Source organism: Lagenorhynchus albirostris, chromosome 1 (assembly GCF_949774975.1).
Source record: "Lagenorhynchus albirostris chromosome 1, mLagAlb1.1, whole genome shotgun sequence".
Lineage (NCBI taxonomy): Eukaryota > Metazoa > Chordata > Mammalia > Artiodactyla > Delphinidae > Lagenorhynchus > Lagenorhynchus albirostris.
The window spans coordinates 85,203,840-85,225,719 of record NC_083095.1 but is presented as its reverse complement, the minus strand read 5'-3'; the positions used below and the strand labels follow the sequence as shown (position 1 = coordinate 85,225,719).

The 21,880-nt window shown below is 42.1% G+C and overlaps 3 pseudogenes; 2 read left to right on the top strand and 1 right to left on the bottom strand.

The window, feature by feature from the left end:
- Positions 1 to 1,311: 1,311 nt before the first annotated feature.
- LOC132528369 (large ribosomal subunit protein eL31-like) lies at positions 1,312 to 1,854 on the bottom strand (annotated as a pseudogene).
- Positions 1,855 to 3,122: 1,268 nt separating this feature from the next.
- Positions 3,123 to 13,334, top strand: LOC132528353 (N-terminal kinase-like protein; annotated as a pseudogene).
- Positions 13,335 to 19,388: 6,054 nt separating this feature from the next.
- LOC132531212 (large ribosomal subunit protein uL1-like) lies at positions 19,389 to 20,067 on the top strand (annotated as a pseudogene).
- The last annotated feature ends 1,813 nt before the right edge of the window (positions 20,068 to 21,880 follow it).

Here is a 21,880-nt window from a genome sequence, read left to right as displayed (position 1 = left end):
ACAGGCAAGCATTAATGTTCTTTTACCGTGACACAACTAAAGCCTACGTGGTGCACTGATCATAAATCCCAAAGCTAAAACGTAGCAATCAGGCCCCATCACCTCCAAATTTTCTCCTCTCTCTCCTATTCCTTTGTCCTCAACCATTCTTACCTCCTTCTTATCCATCTTAAAGGAAAAGGTATCTCTCCTTTCTAAAACTAATCCACACTGAAACTCTTAAGCCTAGAACCCCCAACAGAACCTTCAATTAACTCCTTTTTCTCACCCACAATATCTGCCTTTCCTCTAACTACCTCTTCTCATTCTATAAATATGTTCAAGTCTTTCCTTCCTAAAAAAAAGAAAAAAAAAAATTCCTCAACCCTACCTGTCCCAGAAGCTGTGACCCACTCTCCCTCCCTCCTCTCCCTGATAAACTCTGAAGGTCTACAACTGTAGGCACTTGTACCGCACTTTCATCTCTCCACTAAAACGTTCCTTGTTAAAGGTCACCAATGAATTCCTAGTGGCCAAACTCAATTACCACTCTTCAGTTCTTATCCTTAAGTTTTTGGCCTTTGTCCTAAGGTATTTGACACTGCTGACCATTTTGCCCTTCCTAAAACCTGGCTTCACCCCTGGGCTCTACTATGTCCCTCTCTCATTCTCCTACCACTGACTTCCTTCTTAGTCTCCTTTATTTACTTAACTCTCATCTTTTGCAAATTACCTACGTGTTGATCCTCTGCAGAGCTCCCCCTCTCCTTTTCTCTATTCAGCTAAACACACTTCCTGAACAATCTCTTCCACTCCCATGCCCTAAGTTACCAACCATATGCCTATGATTTCCTAAACTCTATGGTCTCTACACACCCTTTCATTCTTTTAGGAAGAAGCCAGAACAAAACAAAAGTGATATTTATCAAATCTCTGGGCAGGAAGGAGGAGGAGAAGAAGATGGGATAATTTTCTAAGCTTAGAAACAAACACAATGAAAACACAGGTTTGACTGCATAAAAATTTTAAAGTTCTGTAAACTAAGACAAACAACATAGAAAATAAAATAACATGTACATATATTAACTACACATATACCTATAAATATATAACTTGATAAATAAATGGAAAAATCAAGAAATTTACTAAAGAAAAAAGTGAGCTATTACTTAAAACCACTGAAAATGTTCAACATTACTAGCAATTTAGGAAGTTCAATTCAGACCTATTAATTTTTTTTAGAATGAGGCAATCCATATAACTTTTATTAAATTTTTAAAGCTGTCCTTGGGCCCCCCAAATTAAGAATTACCATTCTAGATATATTTCTATTCATGTTCTAAGATTGCCATTAACTTTTTGTTGTTGTTTTGTAACATTATTTGACAACCAGCAGTTAGTTCTCATCCACATTGACTGTAGATTTTTTAAAGTAGTGACAGGTACACAGGTAACCAATGTATAGAGCTTGTATGATGAATCTTCACCCTCAATACATTTTCTGGACAAACACACATGGATATAGTATGCAACATTCCTTATTCCTTTGGCCCACATAGTGTGGTGAGCCTGGTGTCAATGCACACATCTAGAGTTCCCATCTCTTTCATGGAAAATTTCTGGATCTCTCTGAGTGCCGGCCGGGCACTCTTCTTTTTTTTTTTTTGGTGTGCTGGGTGGCATGTGGGATCGAACCCATGCCCCCTGCAGTAGAAGCAGAGTCTTAACCACTCCAGGTAATTCCCAGGGCACTCTTTTTGAAGCTCACTCCACGTATGCGCTTGTGAATGGCGATGACATATTTTATTCTCTGGACACCACCTCACTGATGGCAGAATGGTCCTTCTTCTTACCACCCTTCTTTGCAGGAGCCATTCCGCCAGATCCAGGTTAGAAAGGAAGAACGCAAGGTATTGCTGCATTTGCTTTTTAAATAACATTATAATATGTTCTTAACACTCAAAATCACCCCTACCACATTTCAGGCACTCTTCTAGATGCTAGAGGATACAGCAGTGAACAAAACAGATAAAAATCAGTGTCTCCCTGAAGCTTATATAGGATTCTAGTCTGGGGGTAGGGAGAAGAGAAAAATTAAATAAGTAAAACATGTAACATGTTATATGATGACTAAGTGCTATGGAAATAATGCAGGAAAGAGACTAGTAGGGAAGGGTTACAAGTTTTGATAGTGTGGTTAAGGCCTCACTGAAAAGGTGGCATTTACATAAGACTTAAAAGAGTTGAGGGAATAAGTTGTACCTGGGAGAAGAATATTACAGGAAAAGGCCCTCAGATGGGAGCTTTCCCAGGGTGTTTGAGGGATAGAGGGATAGCAAGAAGATATTAGGGCTAAAGAGAAGTGATAGAGAGGAACAATAATAGAAAATGAAATCACTAAGGTAATGGGGGAGGAGGAAGAAGATCACTTAATATCCACCATGGGCCCTAAGTATCTCCACACACCTCTACTGAGTATGTCAAAACACAAGGCCTTAACTGTACTGATTCTGAGCCACTTCTGTAGCTACTGACACAGGCAATTAAGTAAGCCAAAGCAAGGCAACCACAACATGACCACTATACCACTGCTCACTCCCAGGGGCTGGGTGAGAAGTTGGAGGTTTAGGGGCAGTAGGAGATCACAGCTCAGTTTTGGACAGGTCAAATTTGAAATCCTATTAGATATCCAACTGGAGATATTGTGTAGATAACCAAATATGAGTACAGATTTCAGAGAAAAGGCCAAAGCTAGAGGTATAAATTTGGAAGTCAACAGTGTACGAGACTAAATGAGCCAAGGAAATAAAAGTTTTTTTGTTGTTTTGGCCACACCGCACAGCTTGCAGGATCTTGGTTCCCCAACCAGGGATTGAACCCGGGCCACGACAGTAAAAGCCCTGAAAGCCCAGAATCCTAACTACTCTGCCACCAGGGAACTCCCACAAAGATTTCTTTTTAAAAGGTAATGACCAAGGTGTGAGCCTGGAACATTCTACCATTGAGAGGAAGGGAGATTAGGAGACCATGATATAGGAGAACTAGGAGAATGTGATGTCCTGGAAGCAAACGGAAAAATGGTTTCAAGAACAAGGAGGTAATCAACTGTGGCAAAGTTGCTGACAGATTATGTGAAATGAGGGATGACCAATAGATGTAGCAATGTGGAGACAGATGGTCACAAGGTATAATTCTAGAGGACTAGTGGGTTCGATATCGTAACTGAATTCAAGAAAAAATCGAAGGAGGTTAATTGTAGGTATGGAGACAAGAGTTTCACTCTAAATTAATATTTATTTATTGAATGAATGATGAATGAATGCATCCCTAATCCTATCAAGTGTGCAATGAATTCACATACTTTGCCCATGGAAATATAAAACAGTACAATCTCTTTGGAAAGAGACCTAGTACACATCCCAACTAGTTTTTAAAATGCATAAGATACACGGATAGATAGATAGATATTATACCTCTAGAAAGGAATTCACCAAGATGTTTAAGGACTGGTTATCACAGATTGTAAGATTATAGCTAACTTTAATTATCTTCTATATAATATTTCTATATTCTTCAAATGTTCTACAATGAACATGTATAACTTTTATAATCAATAGCTTTTAAATGTTCATAGCCTATATCAGAAGATATATCTAAGTATTGCTTCTAAGGAAATAACCTGAAATTTAGAAAAAGTTTAATGCACCAAAATTTTTATCATGGTTTATTTAAACAGTAATAGCAACATCCAAGTTTCCAACAACAGGGGTTAGAAAAAGTTTAAGGTATGTTCTCTCAATGACATATCAAGCAGTCATTTAGAAGGATGTTGGTTAACTGGGGAAATGCTTATATTAAAATTAACTAAATAGAGACTTCCCTGGTGGCCCAGCGGTTAAGACTCTGTGCTCCCAGTGCAGGGGGCCTGGGTTCAATCCCCAGTCAGGGAACTAGATCCCACATGCCGCAACTAAAGATCCTGCATGCAGCAGTGAAGATCCTGCATGCTGGAACTAAGACCTGGCTCAGCCAAATTAATAAATATTTTTTTTAAAAAAAATTTTAATAAAATTAACTGAATAGGGACTTCCCTGGTGGCGCAGTGGTTAAGAATCGCCTGCCAATGCAGGGGACATGGGTTCGAGCCCTGGTCTGGGAAGATACCACATGCTGCAGAGCAACTAGGCCCGTGAGCCACAACTACTGAGCCTGCACTCTAGAGCCCAAGAGCTGCAACTACTGAAGACCATGCACCTAGACCTCGTGCTCCACAACAAGAGAAGCCACCGCAATGAGAAGCCCGCACACCGCAATGAAGAGTAGCCCCGGCTCGCCACAACTAAAGAAAGCCCGCACGCAGCAACGAAGACCCAACACAGCCTAAATAAAAAAATAAATAAAATAAGATTAACTGAATAAATGTGAATAGGTGGGTAGTGGACTAGTCATATGTGATTCTCTCCCTAACCAACTCTAAAACAACAGTAAAATCATTTTTTAAAAGAAAAAGATGACAATGAAGACTAAAGGAAGAACAGTGGCCGAGAGAGGAGAAAAAAAAAAAAAGACTAAAGGAATAAAAAAAAGGACAAATAACAAAAGATGTCAACAAATTTTTGGAATTTAGAAAAATGTTTAAGTGATTTAGGAGAACAGAGTAAGTGACAAATTAAATGCCTAGCAAAGGGGTTACAAAAATGAACAAGTCATTTCACTTTATTCAGTAAATGTTTGAAAGCAATTGTCCACTCACGTGTTTTCATTCCACAAATGCTTCCTAAGTGCCTACTAGAGCATACAAAAGTAAAAAAGACAAAGTCCTTTAAGGAGCTTACCTCCTTGTCATCTAGATTTCCATTTTGAAGTGTGTAAGCTAAGCTAACATAGATTCTACCTGTCACTTAAACCAATACTTTCAGGAAGCCAGCAGGAATGATACATTGAACATACAAACTCTTTCTAGCTAATTCCGAAGAGTGATACCAAATGTCACTGCATACTTCCTCAGGAGGCATATAATTACTCAGAGTAACAGACCTCTTTAGCAACGCTTAAGAAAACTCTGTCCTTAGGGGGTTTTTTGTGGGTTTTTTTGCGGTACGCGGGCCTCTCACTGTTGTGGCCTCTCCCGTTGCGGAGCACAGGCTCCGGACGTGCAGGCTCAGCGGCCATGGCTCATGGGCCCAGCTGCTCCGCGGCATGTGGGATCCTCCCGGACTGGGGCACGAACCTGTGTCCCCTGCATCGGCAGGCGGACTCTAAACCACTGCGCCGCCAGGGAACCCCTGTCCTTAGGTTTTAAAATTACCTCTTAACACTGTATTTAGTGCTTTCCTTGTAGTGTTCACTGCTTTGAGTTTTCACGTATCTAAAGATACCTGTGGTAGATTTCTTTTAGAGAAAAATTAACACTTCAATATTCTATCTATGCAAAAGCATTACTGACTCTACTCATCTTTTTATTTTTTTGGCCGTGACACACAGCTTGCATGATCTTAGTTCCTTGACCAGGGATTAAACCCAAGACCTGGCAGGGACAGCGCAAAGTAGTAACCACTGGACCACCAAGGAATTCCCATCTACTCATCTTTTTATCAGGTGAACAACAATGAAAAATATTTGTTTGGCGTGACCATGAGGTTACAGGACTGCTGAAGCGAGCATAACATTAACATTAAAAAATTCATAGCATAACATTAAAATTCATTTGCAGCAATGAGCTAGAGAAACTGGATAGAGGCCAAAGATTAAATGCAAGGTGACCATTATTAACAATACCCCTAGTCAAAACTAGAAATCAAAATAGGAATAGTTCCTAGCTGCAGAAAAACCAAGAAACAGAAGTACAATGATGACTTCCACCTTCCTAATGGAGATTATGCAACATGTGGATAATTTATATTGGTGGTCGTATCATAGGAAAAATATATCTACGTGAACAATCTGAGCCAGTCATCCCCAACTAAGTGGTTTTTCACATTTTAACTTAATAGTTAATATCAATCTCCTAATAACAAGACCCTTCCTATCACAATTTGCATCAAAATATTATAAATTAAATAAGTGGTAGCTATGGATTATCAAGAGCCTTTGGTTCAAGCCAAAAGACAACTGAGAGACTTAACTAGATTTAAAAAGTGGTGGTACAGGGCTTCCCTGGTGGCGCAGTGGTTGAGAGTCCGCCTGCCGATGCAGGGGACATGGGTTTGTGCCCCAGTCTGGGAAGATCCCACATGCCGTGGAGCAGCTGGACCCATGAGCCATGGCCGCTGAGCCTGCGCATCCGGAGCCTGTGCTCCGCAACGGGAGAGGCCACAGCAGTGAGAGGCCCGCGTACTGCTAAAAAAAAAAAAAAAAAAAGTGGTGGTACAAACAATCCAATTCAAAAAATAGAGGAAGGACTTGAAGAGACATTTCTCCAAAGAACATATACAGATTGCCAACAAGCACATGAAAACGTTCTCCACGTCACTAGCCATTAGGATAATGCAAACTAAAACCACAATGAGATACCACGTCATGTCCATTAGGATGGGTATAATTAAAAAAAAAGAAAAGAATAAGTGTTGGGAAGAAAGTGGAGAAATTAGAACCCTTGGGCATTGCTGGTAGGAATATAAATTGGTGCACTGTGGAAAACAGTTAGGTGAATTCTCAAAAAGTTAAACACAGAATTATCAAATGATCGAGCAATTCCAATTCTAGGTATATACCTAAAAGAATTAAAAGCAGGGGCTCAAATAGAACTTCTACTCCAATGTTCATAACAGCCTTATTCACAACAGCCAAAAGGTGGAAACAACCCAAATGTCCATTGACAAACAGATAAACAAAATGTGGTATATACAAACAATGGAATGCTACTCAGCCCTAAAAAAGGAAATTCAAACACGTTACAATATGAATAAAACATAAAAACATCATGCTAAGTGAAACAACCCAGACACAAAAGAACAAATATTTTGTATGATTCCAGTTATATGAGGTACCTTGAGAAGTCAAATTCATAAATACAGAAAGCAGAATGGTGATTGCCAGGGACTCGAGGAGGAGGGAATGGGTGCTTAGAGTTTAATGGGTACAAGTTTCAATTTGGGCAGAAAAAGTTCTGGGGCTTCCCTGGTGGCACAGTGGTTAAGAATCCTGCCAATGCAGGAGACACAGGTTCAATCCCTGGTCTGGGAAGATCCCACATGCCACGGAGCAACTAAGCCCATGCGTCACGACTACTGAGCTTGCGCTCTAGAGCCCGTGAGTCACAACAACTGAGCCTGTGTGTCATAACTACTTAAGCCCGCGCACCTAGAACCCGTGCTCCGCAACAAGAGAAGCCACCGCAATGAGAAGCACGCGCACCACAACGAAGAGTAGCCCCCGCCTGCCGCAATTAGAGAAGAACCATGCGCAGCAACAAAGACCCAACGCAGCCAAAAATAAATAAATTTTAAAATGAAAGAAAAAGTTCTAGGGCTTCCCTGGTGGCGCAGTGGTTAAGAATCCACCTGCCAATGCAGGGGACACAGGTTCGATCCCTGGTCCAGGAAGATCCCACATGCCGTGGAGCAACTAAGCCCGTGCGCCACAACTACTGAGCCTGCACTCTAGAGCCCATGAGCCACAACTACTGAAGCCCACGTGCGTAGAGCCTGTGCTCCGCAACAAGAGAAGCCACCGCAATGAGAAGCCGGCACACCTCAACAGAGCAGCCCCCGCTCGCTGCAACTTGAGAAAGCCCAAATGCAGCAACAAAGACCCAATGCAGCCAAAAATAATATATAAAATAATTTATTTTTTAAAAAAAAGAAAAAGTTCTGGAAACAGATTGTAGTGATGCACAACAAAGTAAATGTACTTAATGCCACTGAGCTATACAATTAAAAATGGTTAAATTGGTAAATTTTATGTTATGTATATTTACCACAATAAAAAGTGATGGTAACATTTTCAAGGAAGCATCCCAGGTAAAATTTGAGTAGAACTGCTAAGATACAACTTTATTCCCTCCTTTGAAAAGAATCTGGTATAACGATCAGCTGATGCGAAATAACCTTTGTAAAGGATGGATAAATCACAGTGCTACCAGTTCACTCCTTCTTATCTCAAAGAATGATCCTTTCTGTATCTGAAATTCTGTTTTAATACAATGTTTGTAAGATGAATGAATCCTTTCCATCCATCCTTGGGCCAATTAATTGCCCTGATTTTCAAAATAATCCACATTGTGGTCCCAAAGAATCCCTTAATCTTTTAGCTCCCATCATTGCCTGCCAAATATCCTGCCCTTCAATCACAATGGTTTACTACTACACCTGAACATAATTTATACTGATCTTCCTCTGTAAACTCTGCTTCTCCCTTTGGAATTCCTATCTCCCCATTTTTAGTAGCAAGATAGCTGAGATCTAGAACTTCGAAGCCAGATTATCTGGGTTCAAATTCCGCCTGCACCACTTGTTAGCCATGTGACTTTGAACAAAGCACTGAGAAAGCAAAACTGACACTGCCTTGCCACCATTATGAATAAATGTCACATCTCATAGATAGGGAGAAAGAAAATACTTTGTATCTTGAGATAAATTTAAAAATAAGGGCTTCCCTGGAGGCACAGTGGTTAAGAATCCGCCTGCCAATGCAGGGGACACGGGTTCGAGGCTTGGTCCGGGAAGATCCCACATGCCACGGAGCAACTGAGCCCGTGCACCACAATTACTGAGCCCGTGTGCCACAACTACTGAAGCCCACGTGCTCAGAGCCCATTCTCCACAACAAGACAAGCCACCGCAATGAGAAGCCCGCGCACTGCAAGGAAGAGTAGCCCCCACTCGCCGCAACTAGAGAAAGCCTGCACACAGCAATGAATACCCAACATAGCCAAACATAAATAAATAAATAAATAAAAATAAATTTTTTAAAAAATGAGTCACTCTCTGTAATTCTGATCCCCAAAATAAATGAAATCTTGAGCACTTTCTGTAAGCTTGGACTCCCTAACTAAACTTTTTCCCTAACTTTTAAAATACTGGTATCCAAAAAAATGTTATGCAACAAAAAAACAACCCAATCAAAAAATGGACAGAAGGTAATAGACATTTCTCCAAAGAAGACATACAAATGGCCAGTAAGCACATGAAAAGCTGCTCAACATCATTAATTATTAGAGAAATGCAAATCACAACTACAATGAGGTATCACCTCACACCAGTCAGAGGGGCCATCATTAAAATGTCTACAAATAACAAATGCTGGAGAGGGTGTGGAGAAAAGGGAACCCTCCTACACTGTGGGTGGGAGTGTAAGTTGGTACAGCCACTATGGAAAACAGTATGGAGGTTCCTCAGAAAACTAAAAATAGAATTACCATATGATCCAGCAATCCCACTCCTGGGAATATACCCAGACAAAACTATAATTCAAAAAGATAGGGACTTCCCTGGTGGCACAGTGGTTAAGAATCAGCCTGCCAATGCAGGGGACATGGGTTCGATCCCTGTTCTGGGAAGATCCCACATGCCAAGGAGCAACTAAGCCTGTGTACCACAACTACTGAGCCTGCGCTCTAGAGTCTGTGAGCCACAACTACTGAAGCCCGTGCACCTAGAGTCCGTGTTCTGCAACAAGAGAAGCCACCACAATGAGAAGTCCATGCACCGCAATGAAGAGTAGCTCCCGCTGGCTGCAACTAGAGAAAGCCTGCGTACAGCAACAAAGACCCAACGCAGCCAAAATTAAAATAATTTTATTTTTAAAAAAGATACATGTAGCCTGATGTTCATAGCAGTACTGTTCACAATAGCCAAGACATGGAAACAACCTAAATATCCATTGACTGCATAAAGACGACGTGGTAAATATATATACATTGGAATACTACTCAGCCATAAAAAAGAACAAAATAATGCCATTTGCAGCAACATGGATGCAACTAGAGATTATCATAGTAAGTGAAGTCAGTCAGAAAGAGAAAGACAAATACTATATGATATCAATTATATGTGGAATCTAAAATATGGCACAAATGAACCTATCTACAAAACAGAAACAGACTCATAGACACAGAGAACAGACCTGTGGTTGCCGAGGTTGGGGGGAGGGGTGGACTGGGAGTTTGGGGTTGGTAGATGCAAACTACTACATTTAGAATAAACAAGGTCCTAATGTATAACACAGGGAACTATATTCAATATCCTGTGATAAACCATAATGGAAAATAATATTAAAAAGTATGTCTCTATGTGCATAACTGAGTCACTTTGCTGTACAGCAGGGATTGGCACAGTGCTGTAAATCAACTATGCTTCAGTAAAAAAAATTTTTTTTAAAAGGCACCAAAAAGTGTTATGACCTTTGTGGATATAACAATCATGTTAAAAAACTGCTGTTTTCCACCATGACAAACTAATGTAAACTCAATAACTTTGGTGATCAAATGTTTTGTCCCAATAAATGCCTGTATTTTTTGATTCAGTGAGCCAGTCAAAATCTGACTCCCACTATTTTGCAAGTAGATCTCTATTCTTTTCTAAAAGCTTTAGTTCCTGAGATTTCCTTTCCTGTTACTTTAATTCCAAAATGTTTCTTATTTTTCCTTTTAATACTTATTTCTTTTGTAATACATCTCCTTTAAATGACAACCCAAAATTCTAAAGCCTCCTTTTGACCTCCACCTCCAAAATCTCAGTGCCCCTCCCCAGAGGTAACCAATATTTAAATTGGGTGTGTATCCTTCCAGACTTTTCTTTTTTAATGATTTTCATACATATATATGGAATCATTGAAAACATACACTCTAATCTACAGTTTCTTCATTTCTGTAACTGGAATGGAAACTACACCTGTTTCATAGGGTTGCTGGAAAGACTAAATGGAAAAAAAAAAAATCACATAAAGTGCTATGTGCACTGTGCTTAGCACAAAGAAAAATCCCATTCATCTTTCAAGGTCCAGCTCAGATCACAGCTTCTCCATCAAGTTTACCCAGACTATTCAACTGCTGGTAATTTCATTTTTTCTCCAGTGAAGATTCCTCAATACTCACTGGACATACCATACAGTGCCTTGGGTCATGGCCCATCCTATAGCTAGTAAACACCTGGGGGGCAGAAATTCAGTCTCAGTATCCTTCAGAACAACTGACACAGGGTTCTATACAAAGTAGGTACTCAATAAATTAAAATACTGAAAATTTCTAAGAAGCAGAAGCCCATGTAAAGTTTCTTCCTGACACACCTAGTAAAATTCAAGTGTTTTCAGACTTTTAACTGTGTAAAAGGAGCTGCCTTAGGTTATCAAGTATATAATGAAAGCCAATTTCTATTAAGTAGAGACCCAAAATCCCACTGATAAAGCATTCTATGTTTGTCTATTTTTTTTCTCCATTTAGAGTTTAAGTGCTTGGGAGGCAGGCAAATCTAGTAACTTTATTAATAAAATATATGTAATAATGCTATTATATAAACTCAACTAGGTTTATATAATGAATATATTCCTTAAAAGTCACATCTAAGTTATTTCACTTTAAATGCACTGGAGAGAGCCAAAAAGGAAAAAAATTAACAGATATACAAATATAACTACACAATATTGAACAAGAACAAGGACAGCACTGGGAAGTATGTAGAATTATGTAATATAATGTTCATATTTCCTAAATCAACCGTTTAGGATGAAGACTTTTCTTTCTTTTTCTTTTTTTTTTTTTTTTTTTTGCGGTACGCAGGCCTCTCACTGTTGTGGCCTCTCCCGTTGCAGAGCACAGGCTCCGGACGCACAGGCTCAGCGGCCATGGCTCACAGGCCCAGCTGCTCCGCAGCATGTGGGATCCTCCCGGACCAGGGCACGAACCCGTGTCCCCTGCAGCGGCAGACGGACTCTCAACCACTGCGCCACCAGGGAAGCCCGAGACTTTTCTTTTTTTGGCCATGCCACACAGCTTGCAGGATCTCAGTTCCCTAACCAGGGATTCACTGCCAGGCCATGGCAGTGAAAGTGTGGAATCCTAACCACTAGGCCACCAGGGAACTCCCTGATGAAGACTTCTCAAAAAAAAAGTGAATGTGAAAAATTTCATAAAAGTATAAAGGTTAAATTGCATTTAATTATACATTTGACAAATCACTTTTACTGTAAAGAACAACAGTCCTGAAATAAGACACCTAGCACATTTGCTGCTCCCTGGTTACAATACTTATACGTGGTGACCCTATAGGAGTAGGCTCTCCATGACCCCCAGGAGCAGATGGTCAAGTCCATGCTGCTCCTGGCCCCAAAGCTAAATGAGGCCAACCTCACCGTGGAGCTGATGAAGCTCTTCACACAGCTGCAGGCCAAGGACGAACAGGGCCCCATTCGGTGCAATACCACCATTTGCCTGGGCAAAATCAGCTTCTACTTCAGTACCAGCACCAGAAACAGGGTCCTCACCTCCGCCTTTAGCTGGGCCACTAAGGACCGTTTTGCACCATCCCAGGTCACGGGTGTTTTGGGCTTCACTGCCACCCACCACCTCTACTCGATGAACGATTAAGCCCACAAGATCCTGCCTGACTCTTACAGCCTCACTGTGGATTCTGAGACATCTGTGCAGGATGAGGCCTTCAAGGCCATTCGAAGCTGCCTGTCCAAACTGGAGTCTGTGTCAGAGGGCCCTACACAGCTGGCCAAAGTGGACTTCTCATGCAGCCAGCTGCACAGGCTGGGCCATGACAGGGGTCTCCTTCCTCAACTCTATGCTAATCCATGCACACCCCACAGCTGCTCCAGCCGAGACCAACATCCCCCAGAGATCCATGCCCGAGGGACTTCCTTCCCCAGCCCTCACCCCTGTCCCTGCCATACCCATGACCTAAGGCCACTGGGAGACACAAGAGGGCAAGGACACAGAAGAGGACAGCAGTGCTGCCAACAGATGGGAGGACGAAGACTGGGGCTGCTTGGAGCAGGAGGCCAAATTTGTGTCAGCCCACCAGGACTTCTGGGGGCCAAGACAGCTGGGCTGGGCAGAGCAGCAACCCCGGCCACAAAGCCCCGGAGTCAGACTGGAGCAGCTGGGAAGCTGAGGGGCTCGTGGGAGCAGGGATGGCAGGAGCCAAATCTCCCAGAGCTGTCCCCTGAGGACACACAGCTGGCCAGCAAGTATAACTGGGATGGACCGGAGCTTAATGACAAAGGCGACCCCTTCGCTGCCCTATCAGCACATGAGAGGAGGCTGGTGCCCAGCCAAGACTGAGAGCCAACAGGCGAAGACCGAGCTAAGCTGGAAGAAGTGAGAGGAGCATCAGCGGGAGATGGAGGCCAACTGCTCTGAGAAAAAGGTGGCCAAGGACCCCATGAAGCTGAGAACTTGGAAGGTGGACTGAACTGCCAGTGTGGGCGTTTCCCAACCACAGAGAGCAGGCCCCGCAGATGTATGTATTATACAAGCCATGTGAGCCCGGCCCACCTGGCAAGAACATCTCACGTGTACATAATCAGAGCCACAATAAATTCTATTTCAAGGAACGAAGGGAGGGAGGGAGGGAGGAAGGAGTATATGACAAGGTTCCCAACCTCAAGGAACTTTCTAATAGAGATATGAACTGAACACATGGAAAAAACTAAAAAACCACAGATAACATAGATGAAGTATTAAATCAAGTGTAGTAGACTGATGCTACAGGAGTTCAGAGACAAGGAAAACAGCAAAGACTGGAATCAACAGAAAGTCCTGCAGAGTACAGTTCCTCACCCTGGGTTGACTATTAATGAAAGTAAGACTCCTCTGAGCAATCATCAACAAAAATCACCTTACTAGACTATTTTGATAAGTGAAATAGGTATGGTCCTTGTCTCAAAGTGTTTATAATCAAAGAGGATACAGAATAAATACCAATTAAGACATTATAGGGCTTCTCAGCTGGCCGCTGAGCCTGCGCGTCCGGAGCCTGTGCTCCGCAACGGGAGAGGCCACAACAGTGAGAGGCCTGCGTACCGCAAAAACAAAACAAACAAACAAAAAAAAAATTATAGCTCATCACCAGGGAGCCTCAAGAGTGCTGCTAATAATTTTTTCTTGATTTAGGCACTACATCAAGGGTATACTCACTTTGTAAAAGTTCAACAAGTTGAACATTTATGATATCTGCACTTTTCTATATGTATGTTACATTGTAGTTCATTTTTTAAAAAAAAAAGGATTATAGCTCCAGTCCTAACCATTTTCGTAGGGTGCAGTTATACATCTCCCACTGCCTACTGGACAATACCATCTGGATGTCGTGCCCCCACCTCAGACTCCATCTTGCCTTCAAAAACCAAAATCCCTCCAGATTTTTCTGTTTTGATCAATGGTAGATATTCAAGCTGAAAACCCTGGGTTTACAGGACTCCTCCAACCCAGGTGATTTATTAAGTCCTATTTCAAATCTAGTAAGGGCCAGGTACATTTCCAGGTACAAGAATATAGCAGTGAAAATGAGAAAGTCCCTTCTCTCATGAAATTGACATTCTAAGGGGCAGTGACAAATACATTCTTAAAGTCAGATAATGATTACATACTCTGATGATAGCAACAAAGAATGAAGCAATAAGGGACGGTGCTTTAAAACTGGTGGTCAGGGGCTTCCCTGGTGGCTCAGTGGTTGAGAGTCCACCTGCTGATGCAGGGGACACAGGTTCGTGCCCCGGTCTGGGAAGATCCCACATGCCACGGAGCGCCTGGGCCCGTGAGCCATGGCCACTGAGCCTGCGCGTCCGGAGCCTGTGCTCCGCAACTGGAGAGGCCACAGCAGTGAGAGGCCCACGCACTACCAAAAAAAAAAAAAAAAAAAACTGGTGGTCAGGAAAGACCTGAGAGGTGATTTTAACTGAGAAATGAATGAACCAGACTTGCAGAAAAACATTCCAGGGAAAGAGAAGGTAAGTGCAAAGACATTAGAGCCAAGACAAACAGTCCATTCAAAGCAAAGAACTGCCAGTGTTGCTACAGCAGAGAATGAGAAGAAAGGTGGCAGGGGATAAGGCTGCAGAGGTAGGCAAAGGTCAGATCATGCAGCATGTTGTAGGCCACTGTAAGGAGTTTGGATTTTTTTTTTTTTTTTTTTTTGTGGTACGCAGGCCTCTCACTGTTGTGGCCTCTCCCGTTGCGGAGCACGGGCTCCGGATGCGCAGGCTCAGCGGCCATGGCTCACGGGCCCAGCCGCTCCACGGCATATGGGACCTTCCCGGACCGGGGCACGAACCCGTGTCCCCCGAATCAGCAGGCGGACTCTCAACCACTGTGCCACCAGGGAAGCCCAGGAGTTTGGATTTTAAAAGTTATACTTTAAGTATCTCATCTCTGTGCTTTATTTCCACTATCACTTCTCAACTTCAGCCTTTATTGTCTCATGTAAGGCCTATGTCATTTTAATAATCTCCTAAACATTGTCCCTAATTTTAGTCTCTTCCCACTCCAAAGCATTCTCATCACCATAGCAAAATTAAGTATTTTTTAAAGTGGTGTTATACATTATCAATCTTCTGCTCAAAAACCTTCAAAGGGCAACAAGATAAAAACATTAGCTCCTTAACGTGAAGCTCAAAGCTCCCAGTAATAGGGGCGTAACTCTCTCCCTCTCTATCCTATCATACTCCTAAACAAAACCTCATTCTAGCTAAACTGCTCCCTGAACATATGTGCATGTCCCACCATGTGATCTTAGCTCACAATATTTATCCTTCCACCTCCCCAAACAACCTTCATACCCTTGACTCTTCTCTTTGACTCTTCTATTTGTACCATTTCTTCTGCAAATAAAGTTCTACCTCAGTACGAGGCAGGAAAGGAGAATACTCCCACTGAGGAAACAACATGAGCACAAAAGCCTGAATATGTATGTGATATTCACACACACAAAAATAGTGTCCTATGACTTAGCACAGAATGCATGAGATATAACAGGAAATAAAGCCATTCAAGGGGATGGTTAAGAGCTATGTGACCCTATGCAAATTATTTAACCTCTCTGGGCTTCAGTTTCTTCACCTGTTGAATGAAGGTAATAACAGTGGCCATGCCACAGTACTGTGGCAATTTAGTCATTCACTAAGCAAATGTTTCCTGAGCACTTATTCTGCGCACCAGCAACTGTCCTAAGTGATGCGGAGACAACAGTGAACAAGATAGACAAAATCTCTGCCCGGTGGTAAGGGAAATATCAAACAAGCAAAATAAATAAATATATGATTTGATATGTTATCTAGTGATAGGTGCTACAGGAAAAACATAAATAAATAAAGCAGAGAAGGACGACAGGGCAAAAAGCAAAATTCAAGTCAAGACATGAAACAACTGAGGAAACAGCCATGCAGTGTTCCAGACAGAGGAAATCAGAAATGAAAAAGGCATGATTAAGGAAAAGCAAGGAAGCTAAGGAGCTGGAACAGAGAGTGGGGGGATAAGTGGTAAAAGATGAGGTCAGAGAACTAAGAGGGAATCAGATCATATAGAACCTTATAGGCCACTGTAAAGATTTTAGCTTTTATTTTGCCAGAAATAGGAAGCCATTGGAGGGTTCTAGCATGACATGACCTGACTTTAACCGCATCTCTGATTTAACAGCATCTCTCTGGCTGCTATATTAAGAATATACTATTGGAGAACAAAGTCTAGAGGAAGAGACCACTTAGGAGATTAAATTAGATAATAGTGCTTAACACAATGTCTGGCATATAAATATCCCTTAAAGGAGGCTATTTTTCCCAGAGTAAGAATGATTTCCTATCTTGCTGGACCAAACACTAGTAAAATAACCAGCTGAATTAAGGCTGAACTTTGAGGGCAAGGCAAGTGTATCTCATGTAATTTTAGGCTCATCAAAAATTAAAATGTTGGGCTTCCCTGGTGGCGCAGTGGTTGAGAGTCCGTCTGCCGATGCAGGGGGACATGGGTTCGTGCCCCGGTCCGGGAAGATCCCACATGCCGCGGAGCGGCAGGGCCCGTGAGCCATGGCCGCTGAGCCTGCGCGTCCAGAGCCTGTGCCCCGCAACGGGAGAGGCCACAACAGTGAGAGGCCCGCGTACCGAAAAATAAATAAATAAATAAATAAAAATGTTTAAACAAATAGTAATTAATTTTTATAATGATTCCCTATTTTCCATAAAGATGACACAAGAATGTCTGTTCCTATCCACATCTTTACTAGCATGCCACTCAGAAGGCAGAGTATACTCAAGAAACAGAATTAAGGAGAACTTGAGAAAATAAAGTATGCTTCTGCATGAAAATATTTCAATCTGGAAAAATCTGCTTTTTTCAAATCTACTATTTCAAAATGGCACTGTGGTTACCTCTATTGATCTAATTATCTTAAATTCTTACTGCAATATAAAATGCTGGTTGCAAGAACTAGAACTATTTAAAATAAAAGCGCAGTTACAACACTTTAAAAAGAACTGGGAAGTAACCTGCAGTGCTGAAAAGCTTTCATTTTGAAAATATAAATACAGTTAACAGCGTGGAAAACAGTCTGATTGACACTAACATGCATAATCCTGGGAGGAGGAGGAGAAACGTACATGTGTACTCTGACCTCTCTTTCCAAATTTAGTGAGTGCAACTTGCGACAAAATTCTTATGATTTTCCAACCTCTATATTAGGCTCAGGGCTATGGACTATCCCATTCCCACTCCTTAATCCTAAAGCCCTAGAGTATCACTTCAAGCTATCCCACACTTTGTCTATGAAATCAAGACTCCACAGTTCCAGGAAAAGTTCCAGGAGGTAGTTATGGGCTGTCAAAACACTGCAAAAGGCATTTCAGTTTGTAAAATATTGATGATGTTGATGATAATAGCAACAAATATTTACTAAGTGCTTACTATATGCCAAGCATTGTTTTCAGCACTTTACATTCTTATCAATTCTCACAGCAAGCCTAAAGTAGACATTATTATCTCCACTGTACTGAGGAGGAAAGTGATGAGAAAGTGGTGGGAACAAGACGCCTTCACAAAGGGAGGGGGGAAAAAATGACTGGTTTAAAAAAAGGAACACGAGGGCTTCCCTGGTGGCGCAGTGGTCGAGAGTCCGCCTGCCGAAGCAGGGGACGCGGGTTCGTGCCCCGGCCTGGGAAGATCCCACATGCCGCGGAGCGGCTGGGCCCGTGAGCCATGGCCGCTGATCCTGTGCGTCCGGAGCCCGTGCTCCGCAAGGGGAGAGGCCACAACAGTGGGAGGCCCGCGTACCGCAAAAAAAAAAAAAAAAAAAAAGGAACATGAAGTAAGTAAATAAATAAATAAAATGTTAAAAGGATCACGAAATTAGAAGAGCAAGGGACTTTTCAAAAGGAACACTAGAAGCAGGTCCTTCAAAAATTCTAAAAGAAAATGAGTTCCACCATAGAGTCCTCCTATTCTATTTTCTTAGATGGTAAAGGTGGTGGGTATATGATAGGGATCATCAAACTACTAGGTCTGATGCCTACTTTTGTAAATAGTTTTACTGGAACACGGTCACATCCATTCATTTATGTATTGTCTGTGGCTGGTTTTGAGATACAATAGCACAGATGAGTTGTTAAGGCAGAGACCCTCTGGCCCACAAAGCCTAAAATATTTATTATCTGGACCTTTACAGAAAAAATTTGCCAGCACCTGGTCTATGAATATAAGAAACAATGATGGCCATGAAAAATGGAGGGCTGGGATTCCCTGGTGCCACAGTGGTTGAGAGTCCGCCTGCCGATGCGGGGGACGTGGGTTCGTGCCCCGGTCCGGGAGGATCCCACGTGCCGCGAAGCGGCTGGGGCCATGAGCCATGGCCGCTGAGCCTGCGCGTCCGGAGCCTGCGCTCCGCGGCAAGAGAGGCCACAGCAGTGAGAGGCCCGCGTACCGCCAAAAAAAAAAAAAAAAAAAGAGGAGAGCTGATGGCAGTTGATAAGCATTTGGAAAATAATGGTAAGACTGCAATGGCTCACTTTCCTGGAAAAAACAGGTTTTCAACACTATTTGAAGACAGAACCAAAAGATGAGTTTCTGATTTTTATCTAAGTACTTAACTTCCTACCATTTCAGGAATTCTGAAGAAAGCACCTAGAAAATGTATAGTCATCATTAAAGTATTTGGAGATAATTATAAAATGTGTAGACTTTCCAGAGGTTTTGCTTCTTTTATCCTCTGGCTGCCCAACTTTTGAATGTTCTGCTACTTAGCACTTCCAATGAAGGTGGACAGTGAAAACAAAAATACATGAAAGGCAAGATGGCCAGTTCTGTTATATCAGCAGGTAAATACTTATTGGGAAAGACCTGGAAATTGTTATAATGTATTAGCAAAAATAAAGTTTTAAATACCAACAAACTAAGTTCAGTATAAGCCAACAGTGGGTCACATCTGCAAAAAACTCTAAAATGGAGGTGTGGCTCTTTTCCGCTTATCTCAGCACGAGGCACCATGAGCAGCAAAGTCTCCCGCGACACCCTCTACAAGGCAGTGCAGGAAGTCCTGCATGGAAACCAGTGAAAGTGCCAGAAGTTTTTGGAGACGGTGCAGCTTCAGATCAGCCTGAAGAACTATAACCCTCAGAAGGACAAACGCTTCTCAGGCGCCATCAGGCTTAAGTCCACTCCCTGCCCCAAGTTCTCTATATGTGTTCTGGGGCACCAGCAGCACTGTGTGATGAGGCCAAGGCTGTGGATATCCCCCATATGGACATGAAGGCACTAAAGAAACTCAACAAGAATAAGAAACTGGTCAGGAAGATGCCCAAGAAGTATGATGCTTTTTTGGCTTCAGAGCCTCTGATCAAGCAGATCCCACAAATTCTGGGCCCTGGCCTGAATAAGGCTGGCAAATTCCCTTCCTTGCTGACCCATAATGAGAACATGGTGGCCAAAGTTGATTAAGTGAAGTCCACGATCAAGTTCCAGATGAAGAAGGTGTTGTGTCTGGCAGTGGCTGTTGGCCACGTGAAGATGACAAGTGATGAGCCTGTGTACAACATCCACTTAGCTGTCAACTTCCTGGTGTCATTGCTCAAGAAAAATTGGCAGAACGTCCAGACTCTGTACATTAAGAGCACCATGGGCAAGCCCCAGCGCCTATACTAAGGCACAGCTTAATAAACCATACTCCTACCACTAAAAAAAAAATAAATAAAGTAAAATAGAGATGTGGTATCCAGATCCTGAGAAGAAAATATTCCTCTATATGTTGGACTGGCTTGCCAAAATCTAGACTAGTATATCCTGTCTGAGGCATCACCTTTTAAGAGGACCAGAAAAGGCCAACAAGGGTGTTGAGAATATGCAGAAACTATAATGTATTTTCAAAAGGTTGAAATCATTGGGAATTTCCTTTTTAATTTTTGTTTTTGTTTTAATTTAAACAAGCATTACTATAGCATTAAACATGAAAACCATCAAAAAGAAATCTCCACATTCAATTCATTAAATAATCAACAAAGATTTGTTGAAAAACTACTACAGGCCAGGCACTGTTCTAGGACAGACCAAAATCCCTGACTTCTTAGAGCTTGCATGCTAATGAAGAACACAGAAAATCAATACATAATTTCAGATACCTATAATCTTACCACTGACCATGACTTTTTATTCCTCTGAATTTCTACACACGTGTATATATTTTTATAGGCTTTGGGGTTTTTTTCATAATTTAAAGCAGGTCTTTGCAATTTGGGTTCTACTCTTCATTTAACATTATTTTGAAAACATATTTTGCAAGTTGCTACATAGTATTTAATACATGTTTTTCACTTTTAATGCCACAATTTACTTAATATTTCTCTACTCTTCAACACATGTTATGTCCAGCCTTTGCTATAAGTGCAACAAAGGACTAGGGTGGGAGTGATTTCCCTCTCAAGAGGAATTTGGGCAGGGTAGGCAGTGAGCTGTTAGGTTTGCAGAAGGACTTTTTTTTTTTTTTTGCGGGGGTGGTGGTGCTACACCACACAGCTTGCAGGATCTTAGTTCCCTGACCAGGGACTGAATCCGTGCCCTTGGCAGTGAGAGCATGGAGTCCTAACCACTGGACTACCAGGAAATTCCCTGCAGGAGGACTTTAAAACTGACAGTAGGAGCCCAGAACATTAGAACTAACATGCTTAAATAATAAGGAAACAGGCCATATCCAATCACTCCAGGCAAAATCTCAAGTAGAAAAGAGAATTCTTATTGACGTGAGAGAGAGAGTAGAAGTACATGGGCTCTATTCAGGAACGCTGGCTGACTACTGGCAAGGAAGGAATCCTCTGGCACTATGTGATAGTGCACTACCAAGCCCGGAGAAACTTTTCTCAAATTCCTTGTAAGTCTTCTGTAAGAAATTAAAAGCATGAGGCTAACCTTTCGGAAACTTAATAGGAACTTCAGTGGTATCAGGAGAAGCAAACAGGACAATAAGTGCAGTTATAAGGTCAACACTGATAATCCCAAAGGCACCACTGAGGTCAGCTCTTGAGAAGATCACACAGGCACACCGGCTGCACATTAAGGCCACCAGGCAGTAAAGGTTTGTGCAGCACAGCCAATTGCAGCAGAACCAAAAACTCAACATCTACAGGACAGTCACGAGCCAGTGAACCAGAATTTGGAAGGATTTGGTGATAATCAGTCTTAAAATCAAAGACGATTTTCATTATCATTGCCTAGAAAATTTAAGATGTAGGGATAGGAACTTCCCTGCCTGCGCAGTGGTTAAGAATCCGCCTGCCACAGGAATAAAGACGCAGACACAGAGAATGGACTTGAGGACCCAGGGAGGGGGAAGGGTAAGCTGGGACGAAGTGAAAGAGTGGCATGGACATATATACACTACCAAATGTAAAACAGATAGCTAGTGGGAAGCAGCCGCATAGCACATGGAGATCAGCTTTGTGTCCACCTAGAGAGGCAGGACAGGGAGGGTGGGAGGGAGATGCAAGA